The 11965-nt window shown below is 43.3% G+C and overlaps 1 protein-coding gene across 1 annotated transcript in view; it reads left to right on the forward strand.

The window, feature by feature from the left end:
* The window catches only part of HTR4 (5-hydroxytryptamine receptor 4), a 100443-nt gene that overhangs the window by 83802 nt on the left and 4676 nt on the right, over positions 1 to 11965 (forward strand). The window lies entirely within an intron of this gene.

The raw sequence follows: 11965 nt of genomic DNA on the forward strand, positions 1-11965 counted from the left end.
TCCAGTGGGGTCAGGAGGGGCATTAGCTAGCATCATCTTTATGCTTAAGATCCACAATACTGCTCAGCACCCAGAGCTGTGGGGGAGAGAGCTGGGGGTGCCAGCATCCCAGCAGGTCTCCATGGATGGAGAAACCTGATCTCCTTCTACGACAAGGCAACCTGCTTATTGGATGAGGGAAAGGCTGTGGATGTTTACCTTGACTTTAGTAAGGCCTTTGACATTGTTTCCCACAGCATTCTCCTGGTGAAACTGGCTGCTCGTGGCTTGGATGGGCACACGCTTCACAGGGTAAAAAACTGGCTGATGGTCGGGCCCAAAGAGTTGTGGTGAAGGGAGTTAAATCTGGTTGGCGGCCGGTCACGAGTGGTGTCCCCCAGGGCTCGGTCTTGGGGCCACTCCTGTTTAACATCTTTATTGATGATCTGGACGAGGGGATCGAGTGCACCCTCAGTCAGTTTGCAGATGACCCCAAGTTGGGTGGGAGTGTTGATCTGCTCGAGGGTAGGGAGGCTCTGCAGAGAGACCTGGACAGGCTGGAGCCATGGGCTGAGGCCAACTGGGGGAGTTTCAATAAGGCCAAATGCCGGGGGCAGCCCTTGGGCCACAACAACCCCCAGCAGCGCTACAGGCTTGGGGAGGAGTGGCTGGAGAGCTGCCAGTCAGAGAGGGACCTGGGGGTGATTGACAGCCGGCTGAACAGGAGCCAGCAGTGTGCCCAGGGGGCCAAGAAGGCCAATGGCATCCTGGCTTGTGTCAGCAATAGCGTGGCCAGCAGGGACAGGGAAGGGATCTGACCCCTGTGCTCGGCACTGGGGAGGCTGCCCCTCGATTCCTGTGTTCAGTTTTGGGCCCCTCACTACAAAAAGGCCATTGAATGACTCGAGCGTGTCCAGAGAAGGGCAACGGAGCTGGTGCAGGGTCTGGAGCACAGGTCGTACGGGAGCGGCTGAGGGAACTGGGGGGGTTTAGTCTGGAGAAGAGGAGGCTGAGGGGAGACCTCATCGCCCTCTACAGCTACCTGAAAGGAGGGTGCAGAGAGCTGGGGATGAGTCTCTTGAACCAAGTAATAAGTGACAGGACAAGAGGTAATGGCCTCAAATTGCGCCAGGGAAGGTTTAGACTGGATATTAGGAAGCATTTCTTCACAGAAAGGGTTGTTAGGAGTTGGAATGGGCTGCCCAGGGAGGTGGTGGAGTCCCCAACCCTGGAGGGGTTTAAGAGTCAGGTCGACAGAGCACTGAGGGATATGGAGTAGTTGGGAACTGTCAGTGTGAGGTCAATGGTTGTACTGGATGATCTTCAAGGCCTTTTCCAACCTGGATGATTCTGTGTGATTCTGTAATTCCGTGTGAATGGGGTGGAGGGGAGCAGAGAGGTGGCATCCCTTGCACATCCTAAGTCGGGGATCTTTACATCCAGGAAGAGGTGAGATACAAACTGCTCATCTTCTAGCGAGGGGCCAGTGAGGTGCATTTGGGCTGTACTGGAGAAATGTGGTAGCTATTGTTCTGACAGGATCAAAACTGCTAGTGGTATAATGAGGCTGGTTATTTTTAAAGTGAGGTTTGGTGTTTGAAAGCTGCTGAGTTTCACAGCTCTGGAAGGCACAGGCACCCACCTGAGCATGGAAGGGAAAATGCAATCAAGCCACAGAGCACAGGGGCAACAGCAATGAGAGTTTATCAGCTCCCTGGGAAACAGAAACCTCATTCTCAGTTGAGCATTGTTGCTTGGGTCAGGCTGACAGAAGAAAACAACTTATACAACAGTGATGCCATGTTTTGGGTTTATGGTTATTTGATTTATTTAAGGTCCAGTTGAGCCCTGTTGGCTCATGTCTGAATAGCCACCAGGCCATCAGCAGCTCAGTGATTCTGGCTCATGGCAGATATCTGGTAACCACCTCCCAAAATACTAACTTTCTCAATGGTGACACTGTTTTATGCTGAAAGATTTAACCTGTTCAGCTGCTTGCTAGTGAAGGTTTGGTTTCATAAGACAAAATCTAAGAAATGGGCAGGCAGGAAGAATCACAGAATCATCTGGGACAGACTCATGCCAGCTCAGCATCACAAGCGCAGTGCTGCAGAGCTGCAGCATAACCATTACAGTGCAGGGAGGCTTCAGCCTTTTTAGCAAGTACTGGTAAATGACCCAGAGGAGAGGTGGAATGTAATTATTATGACTGTGCAATGAGAAATGGGAGGTCCAAGTGAAACTCTGTCATCTCCCTGTTTCTATTTCACCAGCCTGACAGCATCATTATGGTCAGTGACCTAGAGGCAGAATATTCGCAGCCTCTGAGGGTGAGAATGATTTAGTGGAGGAAAGAAGTTCTTCAATAAATAAATAAAACACCTTTCCTACAGCTGTAGGGTGTTCTGTCCTGGAAAGCATTTCTGACATTTTAAAACTGAAACAAACTATTTTTATCTAAGTGATTAATTGCTGCTGCTGGAGCACCAGGGTCCTGAACCAAACTATGATTTAGTTGTACCAGACACTATTTGTATCTGAAATGACACAATGCTTGTTCCAAAGAGTCTAAAGATGAGGCATACAAAGGAAGTATTATTGCCTCTATTTTATCCATGATGAAAGAAGGCTTAGAGAAATGGCATGGTCTGCCCATACAAGAACTGTTGGAAAAGCCACCTCTGCAGTCTTGAGGTGTCCTGAGTCCCTGCTAATCTTCTGTGAACAATTTCTTAGAATAGTTCATTGAAGAACTTAGCTGATCTTTGTTCTTATTAGCACACATTTAGCATTTGTCTGCGTAGCATTAAAGTATCTGTAGTCATGTGCCTGTTTTTAACTTTTGATGTCTATCAAGAAGGTAATCATCTTAAGAGGTTATTATTTGACACAAGAATGGGACTTTATAACATCATGCAAAAGGTTTTAGCCAGTACCTAGAGATAATGACATACAGAAATGTGTTCCCTCAGCCCTATTTTTTATTGAATTCAACTCTTTGCTTCTTTGCTGATCTATGTGAAATGCCTTGGCTGACTCAGGCCAGGCTCCTAATTAGTTATCTTCATTAATCAATCTCTATCCAATCTACTTCTTGTGCCAAGTGACGGGTTGTGTTCAGCACTCTACTGGAGAGGCCAATGTGATTTTCCTTCATTCACAGAACGACTGTCTTCTGAGCAATGGAGCAGGGTGCTGGGATTAGTTGTTGAAGTTAAAATTTAATGTGTTCTTATAATTTTTCTTAGACCAAATTCATTAATAGAGCCTGGCAATAAAAAGAATTTAAAAAGGAAGATATAATGAGCTCTTGCAGTTCTGGGGAAACAAACTGTTTGGGTCAAGTTCAGCAAATATTTTCATCAGAAGAGAAATAAAAGGAAACAAGATGTGAAGTGTTTTGACATTTTATTTCAAAATCATATTTCAGTTTATTATTTGCCTGTACTTTTAAAAGGAGTTAAACATCCTCCTTAAAAAAAAAAAGATAGGCTTCTAGTGTAAACACAAAAATAAATGAACTGGAGGTTTATTTATTTTAGTCTTGTTTTGCCAGAAACAAACATGAAACATTTCTATTGTACATCAGCCTAAAGCAGTAGTGCCTGAGTGGTGGTGGCGTCACATATCCACTAGGCATTATCTGCACACCTCCACTTTTGGAGATGAGGACATCCCTCACGTAGCTGCAGTGACTTTCCTCATACTGTACGGGAATGCCTTGGCCCTTGTCTGACTGGGATGGTCTGGGAACATGTCCTGGAGCTGCAGTTCAGTAGAGCAAGCAGCAGCCAGAGCTGGCTTGTAAAAGTGAGAGAACAGGCGAGCTTCAGCTGAGGAAAACATCCTTCAGGAATGATGGAACAAAGGAAAAATAAAGGAGAGAAACAAATGTATTGATGGATGCTTTCTTTGTTTTCTGTGACTTGTCAGCCCAGTGGTATCTTTCTCTCACATGAGGGCTTTGCTTACTTCAAGAACTGTCTGCTAATTTTAAATTTGAGGAGGCACGTAGAAGTCTTACAAAATGTACTGAAGGCTGGATTATGTGGGCTGGAGACAGCTGTTTTTAAAACCTCTAACTGAAATTTAGTAAAGAATGATGAGTGCTTAATTCCAGCTCACAAGGTCTGAACAGTATTATTTGATTTAAAGATAATTAAGATATTCAGTGTAACTGCTCGGAGTGGAAAAAAAACCCCAACTTGTCATGAGATAGAGACAAATTTGTATTTACATTTGACTACAAAGGACTTTAAAAATCAACATTGCTGTCATATCCATATAAATAATTTAGCAATCCAAATATTTTCATGAGATCTGGATTTTCATCATTCAGCTGCAATAGGAAAATGGGACTTTTTATGGTATTTCTGTGGATTTTGCCCATGGTTTCCCAAAGGACTGCATCATCTCTAAGAAGGAATGGTACACTTATATTTGCTCTCCTTTATTTAAAAAAATATATAATTAAATATTAAGACTAGGACAGACTTCAAATTTGACTAGGACATTTTAGGAATTTAGGAGTATTTTCTCTTTGGTGCTGATGCTGCTTGAAACATTAAGTCCACTGACTAGGTGGGTTTTGCACACAGATAAGTGATGCTCCCTCCCCAGGGCTGGAATAAAAGACATTCAAGGCAAAGGAAGGTCCCTGTTGTCAGGCTTGTTCAGAGGATGGACTTCATTTTTTTTTGGCCACACGACTGTGCTTTCCTGGACCTGGCTGCAGAGAGACAAATACCGACCACATCTGGTCAGCTGTTTCTCCACCAGAGCTCCAATAGGCGATTCAGCAAATCATCTACCCAGCCGCTTTACTCAGATAATCAAACCTTATCTTTGTGGGCTCTGCAGGCTGTCAGCTTGCAATGAAGAGAAATAGCCATAGGAGGAGGGGATGGAGACGTTTGTCTGTCATCCAGACGAACTCTGCTCCCAAGCAGAAGCAGCAGCCGGCCATAATGACAGCTTCACCACCCCATGCTTGGGTTCGTCTGGTTTGAAATCCAGCTTCCTCCAGCCCTCTTGGGTGGGAGCCCTGCACTTGAAAGTGCACAAGAGACAAACATTAAGTGTATCTCTACAGAGCTAAAGGAATGTATCTGATGTTGAGGGAGCTCTCTTGGAGCAGCAGTTCTCATTGTGTTTTCTGAATTCATGCACTGTTTTTATATTCATTGATTTCCCGTACATTTAGAAGATAAATTTTCTCTGAATTGGTTTCTGTTGGACAAAGCAGGTCACAGGTAGTCATGCGCAGGTGCAGTGAAAGACCTACCTTTAGTAAACTCACCTCTGATAACGTGCTGGTCTCCTCGGGCTGCAGGTCAATCAGATGCAGCATGGGCATGATACACAATAAGCTTAAACCTTATTGCTAGGAAATCCTGCAAGTATCTTGCTCATCTCAGAAGAGAGGAAGAGATGAGAAACCCACAGAGAAACAGCAGGACCTATTCATCCTAGATCTATTGTTAGTTTGCAGCATTGAATATGAAATTGATTTACAATGTTCCGCTATGTTATCAACAAAAAGACAACAAGCTTGTAACATCTGGTTCCATTTTGCCCCAGGAATTGTGTTGAGTAGGTAGGGGTTATTCTTCTTATCCTGTTATACTGAGTTTCTACTGATGGCCGCTTTAGTGGCTGGAAGCATGAGTCATTCAGCCCAGAGATTACAGAGTTACTAGAAAGCTTTTAATTTTATGGAGTCTATGAACCTGGTAATTGTGAGAGGAACAATTCTGCACTGACCTTTTGAAAATTAAATACGCAGCTGTATTAAAATCAAATGTTAAAATCAAATACATTTAATTTGGATTATGTGTATTCATTTTTTTCAGCAGAAAATGGGAATGAAACAACATATTTTGTTCACATTTCATGTATTTCAGATTTAAATTTTTTTTTTTGCCTCTTTCAAAATGAAAAATGCCACACAATAAAATAACAAATTCCAGAGATTCTTGGATTTTAGATTTGTATTCTCAACTTTCTGACTGTTTCCCAAGATTTTCCGGTTTTCCAAAATGTCAAAAGCATCTTTTCAGGGAGACAATAGCATTGTCATCTTTACCCTTAGCTCCTGTAACCCTGGGCCCTGGGCACTCCACTGCCACAGGCTCTTTCCTGCTGTTCTGAAAAACATGCTCAAAGTTTATTCCTGGCCCACTGGGATTCAGGTGGTCTGTGTGATCTTTCTTGGGTGCTTCCATCATAGACATGGCTAAATGATGATGCCGACCAGAAGCCACACTGCACTTAATGGTATCTCTATCATCAACAGATAATAATTTACTGTGTGTTAGTGACTGCCATAAAATACAGAATTAAAAGACTGTTTTCTACCTGCTCCTGAAACAGCAATAAAGTAAACAGATGCATCACTGTCTGGGATAACTAACAAACAGTCATCTTAAGCTGTTCTCTTTTTCCCTCTCTTTTATAGTGCATTTATGAATTATGTTGTTTGCATTTATAATTATGGGACTGAACAGATGGTGGAAGGCTTATTTCAGAATGATGTGTTCATTAAAATAACCTACTCTGGTCTGCCAAGTGATTGTTAACTGTAATCCCAATTTGATATTGAAGAGAGTTAGTTATTTTTTCTCTGTGAATCCATCTGAAAGAAACGGAGCTTTGAGAAATGGATACCATATTGAGTGTGAAGCTACAATAGTGGTGCTACACATATTCCAGATGGGAAACCACTGAAGAGTTTTACAGCTGTGAGAGAAAGAAAAATCCAGGGAAAGTTAAGTTGTGGACCAACACAATTCTCAAATCTAAGAAAAGTTTCATTTCTTTATTCAATTTGAAAGCTCAGTTTCACTTAAAACATGGCTCCAGCCAGCTTCTATCTATGCACAAACTCTTTCTATTCTCTATTGTCTTAGGTAGTTGGGTTCAATAATGGTAGATTCCATTATTGAAAATGGAACTCTCTGCTCATGTAAAACTTAAATCTTCACAGGTTATCATATTTTACCTAGTAACATCTTGTCTTTCTCTAGTCCAAACAAGTGTTTACTGGGTGCTTCCGCAAATACTAAGAGATTTCATGATGTAACTGGGAGCAATCACGACCTATTGGCCTTCCTTCCTGGAAATCTTATTGTACCAGCTTCACTTTACCAGTTTTATCATCTTGCAAGGTGTGTGATGGCTCTGGAGACAATTATTTGCACTTCAAGTCCTTTGCAGTATTTTATTTCTGAGATGTCCTGCCTCACTATTTTCATATCAAGACTTCAAGATCTGGTCTGAACACAGATGAAAGCAGAGACACAGCGTCAAGGTTCCTTTTGTTGAGTTTGAAGGAGTCTATTCCTCCAGTTCTGGCTATTATTCAGATTCTCATTCCTGGTCCTCACATCTCCTTGTGCATATGTCCTACCCAGGCTACCTCAAGATGCCACTTGTGGCAGATCTCCCTCACTCCATGAGAAGTCTGAGGGCTGTGCTGCTCGTTGGCTGCTCAGAAACATAGCTTACAGCTCTCCTACAGCTGAAAGCTTTGCTCTTCTGCACCAAAGCATCTCTTGTACCGCACAGCTGTGGGACAACCATGGGGTCATGAGAATTTTGCAGGCAAAACTCCGCGGAAATAGGGGAGAATGAGATGCAAAGCCACAGGACTCCTGTCTGCCTGTCTGAGCCCACTGCAAGCAGAACCAAAGGTGGGAGGAAATGGGAGAGCAGTAGAAAAGCTGATGATGTTCACTAGGAATAACCAGAATAACAAGAAATATTTGTGTTTTCTGGGTTGCCTCTGCAACCATTGTCACAACCTTCAAAGATGCAAATTGGCTGTACTACAGTTGTTACTGAGAAGTTTTCTGGGATTCTGGAAGGAGTTTCTGATTGCATATGAAGGAATAAACATATTTTGAAATGTTTCATTTGGAGCGCTGGCAATCAACAACTGGAAAAAGGAGAAAATTGAAGAGACAGGCCGATGAGCGCACTCTTATACAAAACTGCCAATATCAGAGTGGTTGGATCAGTCACCTTGATAAAGGGCAGAAAAAGGCCTTGAACATGAATTGGTCTGCTCTTTTTTTCTTTTTTCTTTCTTTTTTTTTTTTCTGTCTCATGGAAAGTTACAGACTTGCTCCAGATCAGAAATGGGGAAAATATTTGAAACTGTGAAAACTTTTGGAGAATGGGAAAATAATCTTCTATACTGCTGATTTTAGCTTGAAACTCATTATTTTTGACCTATCAAAACTTTATAATTGCATGTTTCTCAGATGCTCTGATCTCCCTTAAACATCCACTCCAACCTATTAAACCTCCTAGTTTTAAGCTAAATTGGTCTGTACATTTTTTCAAGGTGTGCACTGTTTTTAAAAGACAAATCCATAGAACTGGCACAAACTCAGGAAAACTTTCAGTGCCACAAAACCTGTAGTTTTCTTTCTTTTCTTATTCTTTCAATTTTTTAAGCATGCCACAGTGAAAACTTGCTTCTTGCCTGACTCTGCCATGCCTGAGTTCCCTCCATCATTCCAGTAGGGAGTCACTAATGAACCACCAGCAATAAAGCCCAAATCCCAGTACAGGGATGTCCCAGGACCACAGTTTCATTTCAGTTAGGGGTAATTTTCCTGAATTTTGTGAGTGTGGGGTCACTAGGAGACTCTCACAGGCTAGCACATCTGTAAAGTCACTGTTGCAAGCCAGTGGTAGAGTATATTACAGGCTTCACACAATTTAAAGTGAACAGCTAAGAACACCAGATTTCAAAGAATTTGAATCAAGGATTTTATCTCTATTCTCATATTACCAGGGGGTATTTAGAAACTCTGGCAGTAACTATTTCACATTTATAATATAGAGATATCAAAAAGATTTGCAAATACTATGACACTTGGTGCTTATCGGCTTTTTGCAGAGTTCATGTGTAAACTAACCCAGACTTTCCAGCCATTTGTGTAGCCAGCTGAGACGCGATGCGAGGCATCCTGGCAGTACCAGTAACAGACATATTACCATAAATGCACCCATCCACCTACTTCTGCCCCAACATTGACCTCTCAGTGTCTGAATGCATGTGCAAAATCTCTTCTCTACCTGGTGACAATATGTCCTTCATTTTCTGGGCAGAGGGGGAGTGGATTTAGGTGGCAAAAGTCCCAGGGAGCAGAGAGTTAACAGCTCCCAGTATCCCCCCACCCCACACAAAAGCAAACCCTTCCCCACCCAGTCCAGGGACAGCTGCAAAACCTCACCTCCATCTCCAGTGAATGTCAGGACAAGAGGAACCACTTTCTGCCAGTTCAAAAATGGAAGCAATGTAAACAGGTGTATTGGGAAAGGATTACTAATCAGAGAGCCAAGACAGCTGTGCATCTACAGTGGCTTCCTCTGCTAATCTGCCTTCAGCCTGGCTAAAGGTTCACCATGCTTGGACAGTTGTGGGCATTTATTTTATTCTTTATTTCTCTGCTATTATTGTGACACTCTAGGTAAAATTATTTCACCTGACAGGGTTAAAGAGATGGAGGGTACTGAGGGAACACTAAGCCCACTCTTCAGAGGCTTTGAAAAGTGCAGGAGATGCTGCCACACAATTCCTTTAGCCCATTAGTGATTCAGCTGTAGCTGGGAAAAGGCTGTCTTTGCTCTCTGCCAGTTTGTTATTAATGAGAAGTATCTACTAATGTGATCCAAACCCTCACAGAGTACCTGCAATGGGTTCCTTGCCCTTCACAGCAGCCACCAGGATTAACTGCCTCAGGCTGATGAACTCGAGTTTGCAGGGAGCTTAAGGAAGAAGGACAGATAAGAGTATTCAGAGCAAGGACTATGGGTAAAAACCAGGGGAGTAATTAATGGGTAAAACAGCTGCAGAACTGTAAGCTGTGCTTCCCAGGCACTTCTGCTGGTGCAGAGGAGCCGTGGGCATGTGTAACCAGTGTAGGCAGCTTTACACAGATACTGCAAGCATGAAAGATTCGTAGGAGGCATTTCTGGGATAAAGCAGATGCCTTCCAATTCCTGTCCCCCACTGCCCAAAGGACCCCAGGCACCATCTCCAGAGAGGCTCCCTTCTGGAAACTGGACAGGTGGCTGCAAGCTCTGATAGAGGGATGGCTGACATACCATCAGAGTATTGCTTCCCTTCCTCCTGGGTCATGCTCTGTCAAGGAAATGGATGTAGTTAGCTTTTGTGTTCAGAGCCAGGAACCCTGCCCCAAAATTGCACGGCTTTCTGCTTTTTAGCCAGACAGGCATGATCCTGGGGGACAGAGGTGGATGCTGGGGTCTTTCTCATCAGGAGAGGACTAAGCAGAGGCCTCAGGCTCTATGAAAATGGTGACTGTTTTTCATTAGGGTTGGAGAAGCCAAAGACCAGCAATTTTTCAGCTTTGCTTCCTTAATAAATTGCATACAAGTTGGTATGGGGGATAGCTCTGCAGGGAATGAAAATGGGAAGATTACAAACAGCCACTGTCGCCCCTTGGTGTTTGCACCCCAGCTCTTGCTAATTTCCCAGAATAATGCTGGAGCAACTTGTTCTGGTCATGGACCCATGGAGGGTAAAACCACACAGCTCCCCTCCACTGTGCTGAGAGCTAATCAAACCAGTTAATTAAAGAGTCCATTGGACTGTCAGAAACAGCAGGAGATGCAGAAGCAATTATCTCCAAATTGGTCATCATCACAATTAAAATACCATTTGGCAAGTATGTGAATAGCCTGCAGCATGGTCCCTTTATAGGTGGTAATACATTTTCATTATTGGGCTTTATTACTGGGTGGTGGTGTTTATGATTCTGAGTAAAGCTGTCAGGTGAAACGACAGTAACACTCGCCCCCAGTTCTAGGAGGAGTCGGATACAGAGGGCAGAGGCAGCCTGGGATGCTATTTGTAATTGAGCTTTGTAGCCTGATGTGCCAGCGTATACAGATTCCAACGAGGGAACTCATTATAGGCAGGAAAGCTGAGCAACTAATTTGTTGCAGGTAATTTATTTAATGCATTTAAACATTTTAATTTTTTTTTTTTTCCTGCTCACATACTATGACTTCCTCAAATGTATTCATTACTCAAACCTACTTAATATTTTCTCTTGATAAATTTATCTTGAAACATTCAGCCCACACAAGCAGGGTCCGGGTGTTGTTTTCTTCTTGCAGTCGGTAAAATAAATCCCACAGTGCTTGACTTCTCTGCTGGGTGAGAGCTGAGGCACAATAGGTGTGCATTCCTGTAGGTGAGGCAAAAACGAGTTTCAGGTGCAGCTGAAACTTGCTCCACATAGATACTGATGACTAAAAACTTAATTGTATTTTCAGAGAGCAGATCATTTAAGACAGGGTGATGTGAAAAAAAAAAAGGAGGGCTGTTATAATCCTGTCTTTTATCCAACACTAAACTGGTGCCCTGTAAATGTCAGGTAGCTTTGAACTTTCATTTGAAGGGAAAAGCTACAATATGTGAAAACAATCCTGGTAACACAAAGGCCTGCCAGCAGAGCACTCCTTTAACAGTTTCCTGGAGATGTTGGTAAGACTTTTAGGAATGATGTGTCAGTACCAGAGCAAGCCATCACCCCTGCGGTGCAGCTTTCGCACCCTGCCTACAAATGCTCTTTCCTCCTCTCCTACCGTCCTCTTTCCCCACAGGGTAAACAGCTGGAAGTGCTGAGCTAACTGCCAGACGCTTCAGACACTTTGTGCCACAAGAGATCCTGGGACACCTTAATGACTTCTCCTTAGCTTAATGCATCTTTGTAACAAACGGCATCACCTGCTAAATTGCTGATCTTGCACAACTGTTTTCTGACTACTGCAGAAGAAGAAGAAAGGTTTGGCTCCTTGGATATCCTGTATGAAGTCAGCTTTCAGTGCCTGTCTGTTGTGCTTCTGAGCAAGTCCCAAGTTGCTCTGAACTGTGTCTGCCTTGTTCACAGAGCGGGGTGTCTCCTGGCTCTCATCCTTGTATCACCATTTGTAGCAGAGACTT

Source organism: Athene cunicularia (genome assembly GCF_003259725.1).
Source record: "Athene cunicularia isolate RWA chromosome 13 unlocalized genomic scaffold, athCun1 chr13_part1, whole genome shotgun sequence".
Classification (NCBI taxonomy): Eukaryota; Metazoa; Chordata; class Aves; order Strigiformes; family Strigidae; genus Athene; species Athene cunicularia.